Raw genomic sequence first — 21,238 nt, forward strand, 5'->3', positions numbered from 1 at the left:
CAGAGAGCAGACTGTGAGCAGGAGAGTCCGGCACGCAAATAACCAAGGAATAACAAGATGCGCTCTCAAATTATTACATCAAATATTCCGCCCGTTTCTTCAGTATAATTCAATTATGAAACTTTAGCATCTGTTCTGATAAACACAGTAGAAGTAACTTGTAAAATTGATATTTAGAATTCGTAGTTCTAAAATATATACAATACAAATACACAACAACTAAATGGGTTATTAAAAAAATATACCACCTTTTCTACATAGTCAATAACTGAATTAAGTATTTTTGTGAGGCATATAAAATCAAAAGTCTAAGTAGTGTAATACAGATTAAACCAATATGAATACAAGACATGCATATTTCCAAGAAATTGGCATGTTCATTTTTTTATTTTTTCAAAGATTTCTTCTTTTCCTCTTGGATCATATTTTGCACTAACAAAAAGAAAATATGAGTAAGAAAACATCAGACTGAGAGTAAGGGTCTCTACACTGAAAAATTCCCATTATCCTAGATGTTATGCAAGCAAAAGCAACTTTAGGCGGCTTCAGGCCTGCATGTTTTATCTAAAACGATTTAGTTCATCCTTCATCTGTTCAAAAAAGAGCATCATATTTATCATAAACCCTCTGAGATCAGATTCCTGCTGACGCTGTGGTTTCTGAGATGCTACATAAAGACCCTACAGTAATCACACAGCCATCATGAGTGCAGTTCAGATGGTAACCGGGCCGGTGTTTAACAAGCTCACTGTATGTGGTTAAAGGCAAATTACATCCTTGTTTAACAGTGTGAAATGACTTCCTTCTGAGACTGAAAACAACATGAGAACCATTACATATGAGAAACATAGAGCATAATTTATGCTCCGTTAACATAATGTTGCAACGCACCCTCAATTACTTCTTTGTTTAATCTGTTCCAATAAATTAAATTGTGTTTTTTTTTTTTCATAATGGGCAAATTATCCTCAAATAAAAGAAAGCTGAGAATGTGCGCTGAAGACCACATTATGCATGCTATAAACAGCTGGTCTAGCACTGCTGTATTGGAGTTGTATTTCATAATGCACTGCCAGCTGAACCATTAGTGAGTGATTAGGACTCATCCACACAGTCCTAACAAACACACCACATGGAAGACATTAGATGGGTCATATTTCACCGCAAACGTCCTGCAATACAGTCGTGAAAATGATCCCATCCTGGGTTTGGGCGTGTGTAAAGGTGCCGAAAGACACGTCATCCAACTATTTATGCAAAATATACATTAACTTTTTAACATTTATCTGTGCTAAAACAAAGAACTGCAAATATTAGGAGGATCCTGATGAAGTTGATGACTCTCCTAAACAAACATTGATTCTTTAAGACTTTAAACTCTGCCTATTTTATGGCATCTTGAATAATTATCTGCCTTAACACACACAGATGGTGTCTTTCAGAGCCGGCAATGGCTAGGGCAGAGCCCACACCAGGGTTTAAAAAACACATTTTTCTTGTAGTTGAGAAGTTTAATTCACCTATAAATTATTTCAAACACTCCAATGCCTAAAACTTTTGCACAATCCAAAGGCATGAGTCACATAGCAGAAACGGATGCTTTCTGAATGTACTAATTTTTCAAGAATCCATTAGTGGATTATTAATGGAGAACCGCAGCAGAACCGGTCTGGAAAGGCATTATCATAAAGCATATTTCTTGCTCAACTGATGTGAAATTCAAAATACCCCTGCACTATCAAAAAATAAAAAAATTAAAAAAATAGTTTTAATTTGTCATAAAAATGTAGATGGCCACATCATGTCTCCCCATAAATGAGAAACTCTAGAGGACAATCACTATTGCGATAAAGTTTTAATAATCTTTCTAATTCTATGAGAACAGGGATGTCATCACCACAGCTATAACTGTAACGACACAGAGGAATGATAATCGTTGGACTCACTATTATAATGATATTTCATTGATTTTGATTTAAATGATTTGATGAATCTCAATGATTTTCCACCTGATGAACGATAAATGCATTTACATCCAATCAGAATCCACTCGACTTCAGAGAGCTCGCTTACAATAAACTGAACGTTACTGACGGTTGGTCTGGACGCTAATATAGTTATCGTTCTTAGTGTAAACTAGTCTTAAGTCAATATAAATAATTAGGCAGATCTGTAGTAAAACTCTGAGGAAAGCATATTATGCAGAAAGATGAGGCTTGCCTCCATTTCTGTAGATCCACAATTACAGTTGTGTTTAATAAAAAATTTTAAAACCATTCATTTAATTTGTAAAAAATGAAAAACACATGTAATTTAGCACCTCTGAGCACTGAACAGGTGTTTCCGCTCTCTAATACTGTGCAAAAGGATTTCTGGTCCTGGAACAGCCAGAGGCACAATAAAGTGAATAATTAGGCTGACTTTGGCCAGGAGTTGTGGGAGCAAATGGAGATGAATATATGAATAAGCATGTTATTTATCTGGAAAGCAAGGCGATTTACATGCACGCTGACTGACAAATAAAGACCAAGTTGATCATTCAGGTTTAACAAATTCATTAAATTCTTTATTAAATTCTAATAAATTCACAAATCCATCTATTACTGGTTTTGAGCTCGCTTAAATGTGCTCTCTGCTAGTCGCCTCATTCGACTCACCATTTGTTGTACACATACTACAACAACACTACAACAACAATCATGCTACTAAACAAAAAATATAGTGCTTTAAAAAGGTGAATAGGATTTTTTTTTACCTTAAAATACTTTTTTCAATCTCAGTTTAGACACCTAAGTCTGGATTCACGGAAAACTCATTAAGAAGTTATGAAATTTCTGGGTTTAATTTTAAGATGTTTTTAAGAATGCTCTTGAATTTTTTTTTAAAATTTCTTAAATTCCAACATTCTGATGAAAATGAATGGCTTTCATTCAACTCAATGACAAACACCTCAAAGGCCTGCAGATCACTGTAATAATCATAATAAGCATGCACAATATTGTCTTGATGGGAGTTCAGCACACCGAGTCAAGTTTTTAAATGCGTTTTCTTTAGTAACGTCTCTGGTCCCGGTGTCTTATCAGTTCCCGGACTGGACCTGCGGCCCAGATCAGGGGTCAGCACCACACTGGAGCGAGGCCAACAAAAGGCCCAGTGTCGAGACCTGGGAAAAGACGCTGATCTAATTATTTTGGCTCGGGGTGTCTGCGAGCACTCAACCCTCTGAATCACCACCTTTCACAGCAGATTCTCCTTTTTCAGCGAGTTGCTGGCCTGGCAACTGTCTGCGCGCAGGCACTCATAAAGAGGTGATGTCTGCGTACGCCGAGCCCCCGTGGGAGCGTCCGGCTCCAGGACGGGGGAAACACACCCTCGGCCAGACGGAGAATGTAGAAGCTTGTTAACACTCCATCTCGTCCTCTGGAGAACCGTTTAGGCAGGAACCGGTTGCCAGATTCATAAAATCAACGAGTGGGATAAAGAGGAGAAACTTTGGAGAAGCTGAACTCATTGGGAAAAACAACACCGTTAAGAACCCGTTTAGTTTAACTGTAACAAATCGAGAAGGACATTGCATTCTCTTCCACGAATTAGATGTTTAGTGCATGACCATATATGAGAAACTGTGCTTTTAAAAGAGGGATTCTGTTCTTTCTGGGTTTTCTGACTAGGCACATTCCTGGCCTTATAGAGTTCAATCGCTCAATCATCAGATCTGATCTGCAAAAAGACACCAAGACAGTTCACTCCCAGACCCGGTTCACCAGCACATCTGCTGATGCACTTAGCAAGAGGTGCCAGGCATGAAAAACAACTCCTGGTTCCTGACAAGCACATAAGCAATGACCTGGTGAAAGGATCGTTACGACATTCCTCAGACGCTTGTTTTCTTACCTTGCTCTTTTGAAGAATTAAAACCCCCAAAACAAGTTTCCTTAGATCCAGTTACACAACAGCTGGTTGATATGGTTAGTGAGGTCAGCAGTGGCTCATGACTTCGAGATTCACTTCTTCCAATAGTGTTAAAGGACATCTGAGACATGGATCAAAGCCTGCATTGTTGGCAACTAAAGGCAACAAATCACAAATGCCATCAATTCACCAAAGCTCAAAATGACGTCCAATCCCACAATATCATGTGACAACATCAAATCAAACCCTGCAATTGCTGACCATGTATACTTCATCTATTCATTCTCCGAAACACTGTAGGGGCGCAGAAACAGTTTTCTGGAACTACTGTAACTAACACCTTAAAACATCTCTTTTCAACAGACACTAGCCGTGCTTCCATTGCCCTTCAAATGGCACAAATTGAAATTGCGAATAGAAAATATGCCCATTGCAAAAAGTGTTTACGCTCACATGAGGTGATTTCTCAGGCAATTCGAAACAGGAATATTTCACAAAACTGCAATGGAAATAGTTTTTTCCCGCATTTTCAGGTCACCTGACGTACGTAAAAGCCGATCATTCTTCAAAGAAGGCGTGGTGTGTTTGGGCAGAGGACGAGACAGTTCTTCATTAAACTCATAAAAGACAAAAGGATTACGGGAATACTGGATTCTAAACAACAACGCCATGATCAAGGCCTCGAAGCAGACATGAGGGAGAAACACCCAGAAACACCTCATATGAGCCGCTCTCAAGTATAAAGGGCTTTCCTTGCCATTAACGCTTGGATAACACACATACGTCTCCTTCCATTAAAGATAATGGCTAGTGCGGTGGCTGTAAACCAACCAACATCTGTTGCCATGATTTTTTAAATGACGTTTTAGTCGCACAACTTCGGATAATGGAAACGCATCATTTTGCAATAGTTTTTTATTGACATTTAGAAAATATTGCAAACGTTTTGCGCAAATCTGTAATGGAAACGTGTCCACTGACACCTTTTTTTAAGAGAAACTTGATTCAATTCAGTATCACCATAATGCCATGACATAATCCACAACTTTGTACAAACAAAAACTGTTTAAATATCAGTTGTTTTTGTTTGTTTGTTTGCTTTATAAATCGACTGCTATAGAAACATGTTCTATAATGCTGTGGTTTTCACACTGACTTTACACATCTTCAGTGTGGCTTTCATATACCATGTGAGGCCGCTGGAAGTTGGTCAGCTTGTAACCAAAAAGTGAATTGCCAAAGACCCAAAAGCAGAACGTCCCGCTGTACTTTTTTTCACTCAAGTTTTATTTTCAAATTACACACAATATGTCCCACCATGTACATGCTGGTGTACAACCTGGGAGACTTTGGTGTAGTATGTATTTAACAAGAGTGGTCAGGATTGCAGGTTGCATATAAAACAAGTACAGACACTATATAAACATTTGAACAAACTGATCTGAGGTCTCAAAAAGCCTCACTTGTTCCCGGAGAGAGTGCCTAAAATAGATAATCCAACAATTGTTTCAAATTACCCATCCTTTAGTAGTCAACAAATCAAACAAGAAATTCCCAAAACAATTTCAGGTACTCAGTTTCACAAAAAAACACAAGTGCTCACAAGGGAATACTTTACATAATAAATCAATCGAATCTGTTTTTAATACAAGAACTTGAGGACCACCATCACACAGTAAACAATTGCTGGCGAGACCATTGGAAACAGGCTTTCAAAATAGATGGTAAGAGCAAACATTTGTTTGCAGTTTTCCCCCCCTCGAGGCCTGAGCAGAACTGGCCAGATCTACAGCATCCAGCTCCTCTAACAACGGCAACTTTAGATCTCTACATCAATTAATCGGGGGATAACGATTTGAAATCAATGAAGGAAGATGCTGGAATCAGAACCATAAAATATTTACATGGGAACATATGCATGCAATTGTAGGAGAGATATTTCCATTCGCCCAGCTTTCTAACGCAAAGAATAGACAGCAACACTTTGCTGACTCTAAAGCAGCGTTACACGTGTTCATCACGGAAAAACATCGCGGTGAGCTTGGAGAACATGCTTGCCAAAATGGCAGATAAGCTGAGAGAAAGGGCAACTACAAATATACCTCAAAGTATTTTCATGAGAACATACTGCAATAATCGTCTTTTCTACAACTTTTTACAATGCTATATCTATATCTTTACATTTATTCATATCCATCCATCCATATTTAAATTTATTTACATCTATCCATCCATCCATATATCCATCCATATTTGTGTGTGCTATTGTTTGCCCTTAGTACAGTACATACTTTAGGAATTAAATAAGCAAGTCTGCCAACTGCTAACTGAAATTAGCCATTGTAAGATAATCGATTGAGAAGATAACACTGACTGTTAAGCCAATTGTTGATCGTGGAGACCATTGCCACCAGTATTCTTGATTATAAACATCGCTCAGGACGCTTTTGGGAAACGCAGCCCATGTCAATGGATGTACAAGTTTTGTTCTTAAATTTAATTTTTTTTCGAAGTTTGTCAAAAATTTAAAAACAAATGTGACCACTGTTTAGGATTTAGCTTAAAATTCAGTTAGCCACATACAACGTAGACAATGAGGCAAATCTATTTAGAGCACCTTATTTTATGAATCAAAATATCGATATATGGCATCAGTGGATCGATTCTTCCGCACAGAGAGGGCCAACAATATATTTCCCTATCGATATTTTGTTATTGAGTTATAGAATGCATCAAAATGAGTGCATCAATAATAATAATAATAATAATTATAATAATTATATATTTTATTTATATAGTGCCTTTCAAGAACCCAAGGACACTTCACGTAATATTGACAGTTACAAATATACAATCAAGATATAATAACATGACCATGCAGACAGACAGTGGTCATATTACATACAAAAGAAAACCAATGTAAGGCATGCATGGATCTGAAATTTCAAGTATACAATCAATTAACAGAGCGATGTGTAAATAAATGAGTTCTGAGATCAGTTTTAAAGGTCTGGAGGGAGGAGACAGCGCAGAGGTGTTGTGGGAGTTTGCCCCACCGCCAACAGTAGAGAGTTTAATCTAAGGTACTTTAAGAAAGTTTTCAGAGCTTGATCTCAGCATACGGCCAGAGACAAATATGGGTTTATTAATTCTGAAAGGTGACAAGGTGTTAAATCATGCCAAGCCTTGAAAACTAGGACAAAACTCGGACACAAGTGAATGCGATAGATAACAGGGAGCCAGTGAAATTGCTGTAGGATGGGAGTGATGTGAGCTGATCTTCTGTTCAATGTAAGGGCACCAGCAGCTGCGTTTTGAACTAGTTGAAGTTAAATTAATGGTTTTAGTGGGTTGGCTGTAGAACAAAGCGTTACAATAGTCCAGATGTGAGGTTATAAAAACATGGACAACAGTTTCAGCATCTTTGAGATTTAACGAAGGTCGTATATATGGGCGATATTATGGAAAAAAACAGGCCTTAACAAGCTGATTGATGTGGGGTTCAAGACATCATTTGGAATCAAACGGTACCCCAAGATTGCGTATAGTAGGTGAAGGATAAACTATGACTCCATCAATATGAATGGGGAATTCATGTTGGGAGAGACGAGGGATTTAGGGCCAACTAACAAGATTTCAGTTTTTTTAGTGTTCAGTTTTAAGAAGTGGGTGTGTGTGATTGACTGGACTAGTGTCGAGGCGGGAAACAGAACATTTGTCACTGAACAAGGGAAGTGCAGAACATGAAACAGTCTTTCACACAAGTCAGGAGAGATGGGATTCCATACGAGTAGAGTATTTTTTTTTTAGGGCAAAAGTGTAATTACATGGCAGCGTACGAGCTTTGCTCAGATCTTCCATACAAATGATGGGATAATAACAGCTCTCTCCACAGACATAAACCCCCTCTGGGCACTGTGTTTATCTGCAGGAATGCTGGTAGTCATAACAAGACTAAATATATAAAGTGTAATAGGTCATCAAATAAAATGAGGAGCATAGTGCAAATGTGATCATGTAATCAAGTCAAGTCACCTTTATTTATACAGCGCTTTTTACAATACAGATCGTTTCAAAGCAGCTTTACAGAGATAACAGGAAAATACTGCAAGAAAGTTTGTTTCCAGAAGAAAATAGCGTCACAGTCCAGCTTAATGAACCAGTGATGGTTCATTTTTGTTGTAAAAAAGTTGTTGTCATCATCCAATGTCATCATCCAGCTCAGTTCAGTTCTTATATAATGGTGGCTGCAAAATATATCGAAATTATCAAAATATCGCAAATGTATATATCGCGATATGCATATCGCAACGGCTTGCCATAACTGTGGTCATGAACAAAAGACAGAGAAAATCACTCACTGCTCTTGGCTGAATAACTTTTGTAGCTTTAATAAGAATCAGTATATATTTAATTCATAAAGTGAAAACTAAGCAGTGTTTTATTTTTACATTTGATTCAGTTTCTGTTGTTAAATAACCCTAATGTAGGATAACCTGAACCCCACTGGTGTTAAAATGTCACAAAAAGAATGTGAAACACGCATGTAGGTTATATAATTTTAAATATATTTTAAAGATAATTTAAGTTTATTTTACACACTTTAAGCATTATCATATATATTATACGGTAATGTATCACGTATCGCATATCGCCCTAGTGTCAATGCAGGCAGATCAATAATATTGTTGAATATTAAATGTTATGTAGCATAAATGTAATGTGGAAATCACAGCACTGCCCAATGCACTGAACTCTATGATGTAAAGCGGCGGTCACAGCTTGCCAACGTTACAGAAAACTTCAAATTAAAATAATCATGTACCCAAAATCTTACTTTGCAATGACAGGTCAAAGTTCACAGCAAACAAGTTAAAGTTTGTGATTAAAATACTACTAATAAGACACTATAGTTAAAATACTTTCTTCTAACACTTATTTTACACTATATTTACACAGTTCACAAAATAAAGAAAAAGTACACCAATTGTCAAGGTCATCGTAACAACAACACAACAAAAACAACAAATGTTGTAATTCACGTGTAACTGGGTTTCAGGTCTGAAAGGTCAGGTTTGGTGTTACAGGAACATAACGTAAAAATGCCTCAGTGTCAAACTAACCATACCAGCGGCTCTAACATTCAGCGATGACCTTCTGAAAGCCTTCAATGCTCCGGCTGGAAAGCTGACAAAACTCACACTAACAAAACGTGAGGCAGTTCCAGCCCTCCTCGCTGGCTCGTGTCAGACGACATGCTGCAGTTTACATCCGCTGACACGAGGAGAACTTCAGCTCTCCACCACGGAGCCAACTCCTCCGTCTCTGCAATGCTCATGTGATTATGATGTTGGCATAAATAGCCAAAAGTGGGGCAGTGGGCAATATTCAGCAGAGAGAAAGGAGAGGAAACTTTCAGAGTGCTTCATCTGACATGTTTCAGACCAGATCTGCGGACCGTCTGCCAACATAATCGTTTATTCTAGAAGCCATCCTGTTATTAGAGCAAAGCAATAAATTCCATTTACATGAGGACTCATGTACACACTGATCCGCACTATTCTCTAAGCCATCCTCAAAGAAAAACACTCTTAACAATCATGAAAGGGGTTTTCACAGCAATGCCATAGAAGAACCATTCTGGGTTTCACACTGAATAGTTATTTTTTTAGAGTTGAGATTTCTTAGTATGCACAAAAACCTTTTGTGCAATGGAAAGATGCCAATTTTAATAATTGGAAGAACCCTTTTCCGCTATAAAGAACTTTTGTGCAATGGAAAGATCACACTGAGGCTGAAGGGTCTTTATGGAACCATAAATGCCAATAAAGAGCCTTTACTTTTATGAGCAGTTCTTACTGTTGGTCAAGAGCAGATGTAACCTGTCAGAAATAGGGTTATCAAAACTTCGACCTTAACTTAAAACGTTGTACTATTCTATCAAAAAATGTAATAGCACCATCCTTTTAGCAATTCAGGAATTCTGCAAGTTAATATCTCCCCGTTTTTATCATTTTATGTTACATTTTTATGTTTGTGTGTGTCCATGCAACCATTTGTAAAGAATCAAAAAGTACATAAAGACATTGGGTTACACTTTATTTTAAGGTGTTCTTGTTACAGTGTAACTAAGGAATTGTAATTAACTACATGCACTTACTATATAATCAGGGTTAGAGTTAATGTTTGGTTTAGGGTTAGTTGTATGTAACTATGCAAACCTGATTGTTATTACTATAGTAACAACATGTAAAAAGTGTAACAGGGAAACAATCAATGTAATGTGTAACAATCAATGTAATCCTCATGTAATCCATTGCTCTATGCATGTGTGTTTCTCAATGTTTAAACATGAATACACATGACTTTTGTAAATTGTAAAATTGTAAATAAAACAAAGATTATTGGAGAACAGTTTCAGTCTTTACACTTCAAAATGTTACATTTAATTCAATGTGTTACTTGCCATGCTTTGTGATTATTTGTAAAATTTACAAGCAGTTTCTGAGTGAAAATTGCCTCAAAGTGCATCATACACAAACACTGGGTAAAAGTCTAAATTAAAATATCTTTTTAGAAGACTTGGATGAAACTGCTCAATCCATATGGATAATTTTTTTTGTCTTTTTCAACTTTTTAAAGCTAGAAAATTTTGGACTTTCAATGGATGGACAATTTTTTTTAATTTGTGTTCTGAAAATGAATGAAAGCCTTATGGGTTCGGAACAATATGAAGGCGAGTAAATTCTGAAAGAATTTTCCTTTTGGGTGAACTATCCCTTTAAGATTTGTCCCAAAAGAAATGGTTAGAATAGCAAACACTACTTAATTAGAACTGCTGGTCATATAGTCTATCAGAGGAGGCGCTGTAGGACAAATCCTAAACATACAGTTGCCTTATTGTAGAAGAAACACTCATTTAGAGTCCAACGGTTCATTAAAAGCAGTGAAAGATAAACGTGAGGATGTTATGTTTGGTCGTTGCTGGACGTGCTGGAGCATGTCTGAGAACCACTGAGGCTTTATTGAGAGATCTTCTGGTTTTCATCTCCTCCAGCCTGTCAATAGCCTGAACTACACGCCTCTGGGGACAGACCTTCACAACTCCCACAGAACCGCTCGAACAGATGCGGAAACCAGTTTCAGGACGAGTCTTCGCCCATAAACCTTTTGTTGGCAATCTCTAATGGTATTCCATTATGAAGAATGCTTTGACAAAAGGGAAGACTTGTGTGCAGGTTTTGCATGATCACAGAAACATTGGAGACAGAATTTCAAAGAGTTTCCAGCAATGTCCAAATAGGCAACGCAGAACATTGAAGTTCTAACAAGTTCTTTAGAAAACTGAAGCAGCAATCTAGAGAGTCTGTGATGGCTGGGATAGGGAATTGAGAATCACTTTTTAACCCTCTTTAAAGTGTTTGATGGCATGTTTATCATGCACATTAGAAAGTTTCATCCATTCCCAGTGTTTGTACTATTTCTCTCCAGAAGTTATGAGTGCTAAAAATATCTTTGTATTCGTTGCATGCATCTTTCCGTTTATTGTTTGGTTCAGTTATCAGGGCTGGAATGTCCACAGGTGTGGAAAGAATCCCACATTTGTTCTGTACGCAATAAGTGTGTCCAGTTTTGCAATTATGGGAAACAATGGTGTAAACACCGCTTTCCATGGGATTTCTGCTGCTTCTGATGCAGTTCCTTTGCCACTTCTGCAGAGTCAAGAAGCACTGAGTCTAGGAGCCCTGAGTCTAGGAGCCCTGAGTCTAGGAGCCCTGAGTCTAGGAGCCCTGAGTCTAGGAGCCCTGAGTCTAGGAGCCCTAGGTCTAGGAGCCCTAGGTCTAGGAGCCCTGAGTCTAGGAGCCCTGAGTCTAGGAGCCCTGAGTCTAGGAGCCCTGAGTCTAGGAGCCCTGAGTCTAGGAGCCCTGAGTCTAGGAGCCCTGAGTCTAGGAGCCCTGAGTCTAGGAGCCCTAGGTCTAGGAGACATGAGTCTAGAAGCCCTGAGTCTAGGAGACATGAGTCTAGGAGCCATGAGTCTAGGAGCCATGAGTCTAGGACACAGGAGTCTAGGACACAGGAGTCTAGGACACAGGAGTCTAGGAGCCCTGAGTCTAGGAGCCCTGAGTCTAGGAGCCCTGAGTCTAGGACACATGAGTCTAGGACACATGAGTCTAGGAAACATGAGTCTAGGAGACATGAGTCTAGGAGACATGAGTCTAGGAGACATGAGTCTAGGAGACATGAGTCTAGGAGACTTGAGTCTAGGAGACATGAGTCTAGGAGACATGAGTCTAGGAGACATGAGTCTAGGAGCCCTGAGACTAGGAGACATGAGACTAGGAGACATGAGACTAGGAGCCCTGAAACTAGGAGCAAATATGGGAAACAATGGTGTAAAGTCTAGGCTCATGACTCATGTCTCCTAGACTCATGGCTCCTAGACCCAGTCTAGGACACATGAGTCTGGGAGCCATGAGTCTAGGAGCCATGAGTCTAGGAGCCATGAGTCTAGGACACATGAGTCTAGGAGCCCTAGGTCTAGGAGCCCTAGGTCTAGGAGACATGAGTCTAGGAGACATGAGTCTAGGAGACATGAGTCTAGGAGACATGAGTCTAGAAGACATGAGTCTAGAAGACATGAGTCTAGGAGACATGAGTCTAGGAGCCATGAGTCTAGGAGCCATGAGTCTAGGACACAGGAGTCTAGGACACAGGAGTCTAGGAGCCCTGAGTCTAGGAGCCCTGAGTCTAGGAGCCCTGAGTCTAGGAGCCCTGAGTCTAGGACACATGAGTCTAGGACACATGAGTCTAGGAGACATGAGTCTAGGAGACATGAGTCTAGGAGACATGAGTCTAGGAGACATGAGTCTAGGAGACTTGAGTCTAGGAGACTTGAGTCTAGGAGACATGAGTCTAGGAGACATGAGTCTAGGAGCCCTGAGACTAGGAGACATGAGACTAGGAGACATGAGACTAGGAGCCCTGAAACTAGGAGCAAATATGGGAAACAATGGTGTAAAGTCTAGGCTCATGACTCATGTCTCCTAGACTCATGGCTCCTAGACCCAGTCTAGGACACATGAGTCTGGGAGCCATGAGTCTAGGAGCCATGAGTCTAGGAGCCATGAGTCTAGGAGCCATGAGTCTAGGACACATGAGTCTAGGACACATGAGTCTAGGACACATGAGTCTAGGACACATGAGTCTAGGACACATGAGTCTAGGAGCCCTGAGTCTAGGACACATGAGACTAGGAGACATGAGTCTAGGAGCCCTGAGTCTGGGAGCCCTGAGTCTGGGAGCCCTGAGTCTGGGAGACATGAGTCTAGGACACATGAGTCTAGGAGACATGAGTCTAGGGCACATGAGACTAGGAGACATGAGTCTAGGAGCCCTGAGACTAGGAGACATGAGACTAGGAGACATGAGACTAGGAGACATGAGACTAGGAGCCCTGAGTCTAGGAGCCCTGAGACTAGGAGCCCTGAGACTAGGAGACATGAGACTAGGAGACATGAGACTAGGAGCCCTGAGTCTAGGAGCCCTGAGTCTAGGAGCCCTGAGTCTAGGAGACATGAGACTGCAGAGCTGCTAGATGCAGTGCATGCGTATTTAATATCCTAGCTGCATTTTATGCATCCTAAATACACACAATTAAAGTCTGCGTGAACCGGAAGTTGCAAACGACTTTTCTCCAGTGTTGTGACGTATTTCCAAGTGAAAGGGAATATTGAACAGAGGGCAGGGTTTTACTTCAGCGCTCCTCCTCTCCATCTCTGCTCATGCAGACTAGCGGTTTGAGGCGAGTGGTTAAGCGTTTTCAACCCAAGCCGTCTAACTGACATCATCAGAGAAGGAACGCCATTCCAGACCGGAAGTAACTTTTCAGATTTTAATTAAAGATTACCACGACAAACCATTTTTTTTCTGTGTATTAACTTGCACATATTAATCATTCACCACAAGACTAATAATATGCGCTAACAAAGTAAATAGGGTCAATTTTGATTTCATGTCGACTTTAAATAATATTTTTTTTCTCCATTTTTTGCATAATTTGACAAAAGGCTTGGTTGGAAATGACAAAAATATTCTGTGAGATATTTTATTTATTTTTATTACTTTCATACATTTTACTACTGGAGCAAAAATGGTTAATATAGTGGAAATTTTGAGCAGCATTAATGTTAGTTTTTCAGACATTCATAGTTTTATGAAGGATTTTCCCAGTTGAAGTGAGATCCTGGATTCATGGTCAGCTGCACACTGTTCAGCTTCTGCACTAGTTTTGTTGATGTTTACAGTAAAAGTCTCTCTAACATAAATTACTGATTTGCGTCAGTACCAATAGACTGATAAACTGATTTACAAAACCCACTTTTCTTATTTAAACTGCTAACTCAAACTGAACGGCCAAACAGAGGTTTAGATTTACACAAGACTAAGGCTTAAGTCTATGATGGTAAACCTTGAGTGTTTCCTTCTGGGGAAAATAAACCTTTAGAAACTTGAAGACTTTACAGCTTGTTGACATTTACACACATGATCAGAATCTGACTGTCAACAGAGTTTTCAGACAAAACAACACTGGTAATTTGGTAAATAATACAAACTGTTGTTTTTGCCTGAAAACACTTTTTATTTTGTGTACACAAAAGTTTCTTTGTGGACAAAAAAAAAACTGTTTTCCAGATAAAAATGGTTCATTTGTCAGATAAAACAAACAACTGATGTAAACAAAATAAAAAAAGTTCTTTCAGTTACTTTTTAATTGATTACGTATCTACACAATGTTAGTAACTTCTTCTTAATTTATTGATTCTCCCAAATTCTTTTTTATCTTTTAAATTTCCCTTTCTAAAAATATGGATAACCAAAGAAAAAAAACAGGAATATATTTATCTTTTTTTTATTATTATTTTTTTTTATACCAATATGGCACAATATTCTCCAATTCAAATCAATATTATGTGAGTTAAGTCAAAAGTAATCGAAAAGTAAATCACAAAGTAGTCAGAATACATTACCTAAAATGTGTAATGTAACAGATTATGTTATAAATTAAAAATAGATTTATTATGTAATTTGCAATCTGTAACAGACAATTCTTTTTGTATTTTTAGTAATTCTCTCTCTCTCTCTCTCTCTCTCTCTCTCTCTCTCATGTATGTGTGTCTTTTTTGGGTTACTATAAAACCCATATTTAATTATATACTGGAGTTTGCCCTTGCAAATATTACACGGACATCACTTTTGACCACTATTTTATATATATATATATATATGCATGCACTTATAGAGCTGCTCTCTGAATGTATGGTTTGTTTTCTGTGGTTCAGTGTAAACCGCTGTAGATTTCTAGGCCTGTAATTAGATAATCAACTTAACTTCAAGTGAGAAGCAATCAGGCCAAATAAGTTCATTCCCAACCACTGCACTGAAACGGTCCTTCACTTGTCAACTCCGAAATACACACAAATACTTTAACACAAACACAAATATTCAGTGGCACAAAGATTATCTCTAAGGAGTGAACATGTGGCCACCAACATCATTTTATACTCTTTGTTCAGTGATAAACTGTGCCGGCCAATACGTTTTGAGCTTTGTGTTGCGTCTAGAGCCACTGCAAAGTCACTGAAGAGACTCGTCTAACTCACACACACACAATGACACTCAAAAACAAAACAAAATGCGCAAGTAAATACAAACACTAAACTCTATAGAAACCTGTAAAAAGTGAGTAATATGTCAGAGCCGCTGAAAGGTGCATTGCACCATCTATTGCACCAGTGTGAAACTGCTTTTGTTCCACGTCATATATTTGTGTCGCTCTTCATCAGTGGACCATTTACCTGAGATTTGTTTCATTTAATTTAATATTCATAATTATAATTAAATATTATTTCAATACTTTTGCATTTAGGAGCATTACATGTTTAAATGCTAACAAACTATTGCTTGTAATTACCATAATAGTTTTATATTTGACCAACATTGCTGAACGGTTTACACTTGGCCAATGCCTCATGCGATGAGTAGTTCATTTCCTTTAGTCCCAATGTCTCTAATTCCCCATTTTTAAACATGTTGCCGTGTGATTCAGCAGATAATTCCAGAACTCAATGAATTTCCATACTTCACGTACGTCATGAAGTTTATTCCACGACCGAGCTTCAGCATTCGTATATTTTAGGCTCACTCCATTGTTACGCGCCAACACTTCACTGGTTACAAGCCATTTCTAAACAACCATTAATATTCTGGCTTGTGAAATGGCCAAATCAGCCCTCAAAGTGCCATTATTCCTCTAGAAAACAAATGTAGCACACATTACACAATAATGTACAAATATTTTAATGTGATCCAGGGACGAGGACTAATAATGCTCCATTTATACTGCAGAACATTAATGATCTGCTATTTGGAGTCATAAATAACAGAAGGTACAAGACTAAATCAACAAGGATAAACCATTCACCCATGCACTTACACGCACGAAAAATCCTTTTCTTCTCTGCGTTTCTTCCCAATCTAGTTATCAAAATAATCCTGGCATTCGTATGAATATTGTTGGCTCCTTGACTCTTGTCTCTCTCGTGTAAGTCACCTTGGACAAAACCATCTGATAAATACAAACATGTAAATGTAAATGTTAAAATGAATAGATATTTTATGTTTTTGAAATGGAAAGACTTGTTTAGTTAAGCTGGTATGCTAACATGCGCTATTGCTAGCAAGAACTTGAATTTACTAATGCTAACTTTATTTGTTTAAATGGACATGTTTTAGTCTTGTTCGTCTAGAGGTACAAAGCTAAATCAACTGTGTGTAAATGTTACTCAATTTAATTATGTTCAGTGACTTATTATTTGAGTTTAATCTAGACTCTACAAATCATGCTATTAACAGCAACTAAAGACAGCTCAAACACTGCACAATGCAAACTGAAATGCCCTTTAATCTGAGTGTCTACCCTCAAGGGTATCTTATCAAATCAACAGACCGAGCCAAGTTAAATTCACATGATGTCATTCTTAGGAAAGTCCAAAGAAAATAAGCTTGGCTTGACAAAAGATCCCCTGATGCCTCTCAGAAGCCCGTCCATTAAAACTCTCTGAAATGTGTCAACAAGTGTACAGTATTTTTAAATAATGCGATGAATGATAAAATGATAATGGCAAACCAGTCAAGTGAACAGCAATTTGATGCGATCATGTGACCACTTTCTTTGGCCTGAACGGTCATGAGAAATGAACCGAATAGACTCTTGGACAGGTGGAAACGGTCAGAGGTATAACTTTACAGTTAAAAGAGCCAGTCGTCTTGATCAATATGGCGTTTGTTCATCAAGTCAGAAAAACCAATACAAACCTACAACAACAAATGCAATGCACTGTTCTGTAAAGCCTCACTATGGCCGTGCGCTGTGGTGTTAACACACCGACAGATACATCAAAGAACACGAGCGTTGGTGTGTGCGTCTCGACTGGGCCGGTGCCATGTGCTCCGCAGATGTGGGAAAACAAGTGCTTTTCTTGTGTACCTCAGAATATCCGGCTTACAACCTCAGCGCTCATTAATAAATCTCTGACCCTACTTCACAAAGCCAGGAAAATCTTCTCCGGAGTCCAGAAGTGTGTATTCCTAAACGTCAGTTAGATTGAAATCCATTACCTTGATCTGTATAACAGTGCTAGTCTGCAACAGAGTTCATTTATTTCACAGTATTACGTACACTAACCAAAATGTACCTCTTTAAATTCAACCCAGGCTCGCTGGTAAAAACTGTGGTGACATTGTCAAAGTCTGTTCCTTTGCTTCATGCACTATTCGCAATTCAGTTTTATCTGAAACAGACGAACATGAATCTGGCAATGTTGTATTGTGTTGGGTGTACGTATCGCAGCGGTTCAGATATGAAATATCAGTTGAGTGGCATTAAAAGGTTAATGCTCGATCACAATTGAAAATAACATACAACCTACTGTATGCTAAACCCTACACTAATCATAACCGATAACCGGGAAAAAGCAAACTCGACATGATAATGCATTTGCTGAAGCAAGCATCGAGCTCTTTAACTGCCTTTGTGTTTCGCTCCACAAGTTACAAGATTAGCATGTCAGAAAAGCCATACATATGGAGCTGGTTATGTGATGCAAATGTCAAAATGTATTAGTTTGCAAAACATGCACTATGATAAAAGTGTTTTGAGGTCATAACATGGTATTTTGTGCAAAGAACCACGTGAAAACAAGCCTTCAATCTTCTTGTCTAATCACAATTTGTGTGAAAAAAGGAATACAAACTGGGGTTTTACTGCCACTAGTCTTCATTTCAGCAGAAAACTGCAGTGAACTGTATTTATAGGCATGTTTTTCTAATGAGCCCATGTCGTTTAAATGACTTTAATCCACGTCATATTCAAGGTTGACAAGTTTTCACCAAACATCTTACTGAGCTTTTAGGCCCAATACCACCTTCAATCACATTAGAATATATTCTGTTTGCCCTGAAAGTGTAATCTGGATTTCTGGTCGATGTCTTCAGCTCTTGGCAGAGGATATACATGTGAGTGTTTGTAGACACACCACCAGGGCCATTTCACACACACCACAGCGGGGTTCAGAGGAGCCCAAAACACACAGCCTCTTATGAACAGACGCAATGCTAACGGACAGAGCCGCTCTTTATCCTGACCTTTCACACACCGTGTCTGAGAGAGAGAGTGAGAGAGAGAGAGAGAGAGAGAGAGAGAGAGAGAGAGAGAGAGAGAGAGAGAGAGAGAGAGAAAAAAGAGAGAAAAAAGAGTGAAAAAAGAGTGTCTTCCCTTTAATGCTACAGATTAGCACCATTTACACAGTCAACATGAAATCAAAATTGGCCCTATTTGCATTACACTACGAGAAAAAAAACAGCCACATTTCCGAGAGGAAGATCCATCCGGCTGTGTGAGTGTGTCCAGAGGTCCCCAACCCCCCGCTGGTTCTGCAGATCTCTTCATGTCCCTCAGTCTTCGCCCCCATAGCCTTTTAACGGCCCCCAGACGAAGATCAGATAAGTCCAATTTTCTCTGATTTTATCCTGACTCAATTGGAAGTCCACAGACCACATTACTGACCGTAAGTTACTGAATTACGAATAAAAAAAACACAAATCAGGGCCAGTTCAGGGGAAGCATTTATGGTTTAGAAGCCACTAGAGGAAGTCTTTACTGTCTTTGAACAGCCGCAATTAAACTTAAAAGAGCCCGAACCAGCAAACGACAGGTCTACAACATTCATCCATTCACACTCATTCAAACTGAGTACAGCAACAGCCTCTTAAATATGACTTAATTAAACATTTCGCATTAAACTTTGTTCAAAAACGATGATATAAATCATTATGTTACCTTCCCACTAACAAAAATGTTCATGTTTTTTGGACACATATGCATGTGACCCTGGACCATAAAACCAGTCACAAGGGGCAATTTTTTGAAATTGAGATTTATACATCACCTGAAAGCTGAATAAATAAGCTTTCCATTGATGTATGGTGTGTTAGGATAGGACAATATTTGGAAATCTGGAATCTGAGGGTGCAAAAAAATCAAAACATTGAAAAAATCGCCTTTAAAGTTGATAATTTATGTTCGCACTTTTGCTGCATCCACTCACACAAATACATTTTTTATATATTTACGGTAGGAAATTTACAAAATATCTTCATGAAACCTACAGATTTTTGGCATAAAATGTATTGTAGGCTATTGCCACAAATAAACCCGTGCGACTGGTTTTGTGGTCCAGGATCACATATAGGCTCAATGCAATGACAGTGTACGAGCGCTATATAGTTTACACAAGTCATGTCAAGTCAATCCTTAAATTATTAAAATGTAACAATATCAGACTGCTTTTCAAATTCTCATGTTCCCATTTATGTATAGTGCGTTCAGAGAATGAATTATATAATTTCACTTTTTTCCTTTCATAATTAATCTTTTGGTTTTTGCCCAAGTTCGAAATAAACACAGAATACTCAAATACTCGTTCCAGTGATACGAATTTGCTAAATAAAACTTTTTCTATTTAAAAAAAAGAAAAAAAAAAGAAATTACATTAGGGTATATACTGTCATTTTCTGCCCAAAAAATTGAGTAATAACAGTACAATTATTATCTAAAATAACGCGTAAAGGGAGCTTCGCAAATTGTCTGATAGTGCTACAGTTTCCAGTGGATTTAATGCTCAAATTACACAGTTAATTCAGATGTCAAATAAATGCATGCAAATTGCATGCCTTCTTTTGTGTTTAGACGTTTCTGGGTTACCAAGTGTTGTATATATGCAAATTCAAATTCACCATTGTTTTGGTCACACTGCTCACCCCTATTCAACAACATCCAGCATTTTAATCACTGTACCATGGTACCATCCCAGTCAAAACCTGCAGAAATACTGATCTAGCTGATGAATAAGAAATGTTAACTCTGAGATCTAGAGCTTTGAATGGAAAGGAAGGCGTGAGTTTGAAAACCTCTCTGACTGTGGTCATGAAAGGCCCTTCTCATCCTCATCCTCGCTGGATCTCCCCTGCTTTCCCTCTCTGTGTGTGTCTTTGTTGTTTGTCAGCCCTCACCTTTCTTCATGTCGAAGTACTGTTAACGACCCCTAACAAAGCAGCATTTACTCTCCGTCACAATGAGAGCCTTTTGGCCTGAACAACACCCCTGCTTAGGCAAATAATGTTGGTGAAGGGTATAAAACACTGCTTCTCAGAAACATGATTACACTGAACATCAAATGGTGATGCAACACCGTGCCAACATTGTTTATTGTACAAAAGTAAACACAAATGTCAATATAGCGATTAACTAAATAGTAGGGCAGCAAGATTTGGGGAAAATGGCAATAAAAATTGCAATTGCGATTTAAAATGTGATTAAAAAAATAAAAAAATAAATAAAATCAGGCTTGTAGGGCTGCACAATTTGGCCAAAAACGTTGTGCTTATAAATCCCTGACTGCGAAATGATAATAATTTAATAATAAGATCGATAAAATAACTATTATTATTATTATTACTAATTAAATGAATTAAACAATTAATATTACTAGGAAAAAGATGCATTTAGTACATAGTAAAAATACTATGGGTGCTTCAGAAAGGGTGCAAAATGCTAATAATTGTAAGTGGATCTTTCCTCATGAAAGAGACAAAATCCCACATCCAGGCATTGGTTTTAGCATTTAAAAAGCCTTTGTTTGCAAGGCTACATATTAAATGACACCAATGTGTATTGGCCCAAGCAAGCCTTCATCAGGGTGCCAAACAA

At 38.3% G+C, this 21,238-nt stretch overlaps 1 protein-coding gene across 1 annotated transcript in view; it reads right to left on the minus strand.

Annotated features, from left to right (window-relative positions):
• ror2 (receptor tyrosine kinase-like orphan receptor 2) overlaps positions 1-21,238 on the minus strand; it is an 83,158-nt gene that overhangs the window by 28,013 nt on the left and 33,907 nt on the right. The gene's annotated exons all lie outside the window — the stretch shown is intronic.

This window comes from Abramis brama (genome assembly GCF_963993115.1).
Source record: "Abramis brama genome assembly, chromosome: 25".
NCBI classification, from domain to species: Eukaryota; Metazoa; Chordata; class Actinopteri; order Cypriniformes; family Leuciscidae; genus Abramis; species Abramis brama.